This window comes from Aegilops tauschii, chromosome 7 (genome assembly GCF_002575655.3).
Source record: "Aegilops tauschii subsp. strangulata cultivar AL8/78 chromosome 7, Aet v6.0, whole genome shotgun sequence".
Lineage (NCBI taxonomy): Eukaryota > Viridiplantae > Streptophyta > Magnoliopsida > Poales > Poaceae > Aegilops > Aegilops tauschii.
Window position 1 is genome coordinate 637,532,291 of NC_053041.3, and position 2,497 is coordinate 637,534,787.

Below are 2,497 nucleotides of genomic sequence, written 5' to 3' on the forward strand. Positions count from 1 at the left end.
GATGTATATAATGATGGTCAGTTTCGAACACAAAATAACTAGCTTTCCAAACACTATAAACTCTCTTTTTCGATAAAGGGTGAATTTTATTAACTCAAAATGAAGCATCAAGTAGATACAAATACAATGAGCACACACCCGGCCTCTGCATTTATAGGATGTACATAGCCAACACTAACACACACACAAAAATACACAGGCGAATAGCAAAGTCATACAAGACCAAAGCTTTGCCTAAGCGAGGGAAAAAAATAACCCCAAAGCGAAGAACTACGACCGACAAACTACAACAACAATAACCATATCCGCACCAACCATCTCTTGACACCACAAAGACAACTAGATTCTTCAACAGCAATGCCTTCAGAAAGGAAACACCGCTCAAGTGTCATCGTCACCGGATCAAACCAAAGGTCAGATTCTAGGTTTTCATCCTGAAGAACATGTCCGAGCATGTGACGCCCCCGATTCGACCGTACACTAATCATGCACGCAAATGTGTACGATCAAGATCAGGGACTCACGGGAAGATATCACAACACAACTCTACAACATAAAGAAGTCATACAAGCATCATAATACAAGCCAGGGGCCTCGAGGGCTCGAATACAAGTGCTCGATCATAGACGAGTCAGCAGAAGCAACAATATCTGAGTACAGACATAAGTTAAACAAGTTTGCCTTAAGAAGGCTAGCACAAAAGTAGCAACGATTGAAGAGGCAAGGCATCCTGCCTGGGACCTCCTAACTACTCCTCGAAGCCGAACTCCATGTAGAATCATCCTCGGGATCTCTAGCTCCTGAACTCCAGCATCTGGTTGCGACAACCAGGTATAGAAAGGGGAAAAGAGGGAGAAAAGCAACCGTGAGTACTCATCCAAAGTACTCGCAAGCAAGGAGCTACACTACATATGCATGGGTATATGTGTAAAGGACCATATCGGTGGACTGAACTGCAGAATGCCAGAATAAGGGGGGATAGCTAGTCCTGTCGAAGACTACGCTTCTGGCCACCTCCATCTTGCAGCATGCAGAAGAGAGTAGATGGTAAGTTCACCAAGTAGCATCGCATAGCATAATCCTACCCGGCGATCCCCTCCTCGTCGCCCTGTTAGAGAGCGATCACCGGGTTGTATCTGGCACTTGGAAGGGTGTGTTTTATTAAGTATCCAGTTCTAGTTGTCATAAGGTCAAGGTACAACTCCGGGTCGTCCTTTTACCGAGGGACACGGCTATTCGAATAGATAAACTTCCCTGCAGGGGTGCACCACATAACCCAACACGCTCGATCCCATTTGGCCGGACACACTTTTCTGGGTCATGCCCGGCCTCGGAAGATCAACACGTCGCAGCCCCACCTAGGCTCAACAGAGAGGTCGGCACGCCGGTCTAAAACCTATGCGCGCAGGGGTCTGGGCCCATCGCCCATTGCACACCTGCACGTTGCGTACGCGGCCGGAAGCAGACCTAGCCCCCTTAATACAAGCGCGAGCTTACGGTCCAATGCGGCGCGCGCCACTCAGTCGCTGACGTCAAAAAGGGCTTCGGCTGATACCACGACGTCGAGTGCCCATAACTGTTCCCGCGTAGCTGGTTAGTGCGTATAGACCAAATGGCCAGACTCAGATCAAATACCAAGATCTCGTTAAGCGTGTTAAGTATATGCGAACGCCGACCAAGGCCAGGCCCACCTCTCTCCTAGGTGGTCTCAACCTGCCCTGTCGCTCCGCCACAAAGTAACAGTCGGGGGCCGTCAGGAACCCAAGCCCACCTCTACCGGGGTGGAGCCACCTGTCCTTTCAGCCCCCTCATCAGAATCACTTGCGGGTACTCAATGAGCCGACCCGACTTTAGTCACCACATGTGTCATGTATATAAAGTATATAGTATATACCCGTGATCACCTTCCGAAGTGATCACGGCGCAGTAGTATAGCATGGCAGACGGACAAGAGTGTAGGGCCACTGATGGAACACTAGCATCCTATACTAAGCAGTAGGATAGCAGGTGAGGGTAACAACTGTAGCAACAATGACAGGCTATGCATCAGGATAGGGTTAACGGAAAGCAGTAACATGCTACACTACTCTAATGCAAGCAGTATAGAGAAGAATAGGCGATATCTGGTGATCAAGGGGGGGGCTTGCCTGGTTGCTCTGGCAAGTAGGAGGGGTCGTCAACTCCGTAGTCGAACTGGGCAGCAGCAGCGTCGGTCTCGTAGTCTACCGGAGAGAAGAGGGGGGAAGAAACAGTAAATACAATGCAAACATAAGCATGACGATGCGTGACATGACAATGAGCGGTGCTAGGTGTGCCCTAACGCGGCAGTAGGTGGTACCGGCGAAGGGGGGGAACATCCGGGAAAGTATTCCCGATGTTTCGCGTTTTCAGTCAGACGGACCGGAGGGGGAAAGTTCCATGTTCGCTATGCTAGGAACGTGTGGCTGACAAACGGACTACGTATTCGGATCCGTCTCGTCGTTCTGAGCAACTTTCA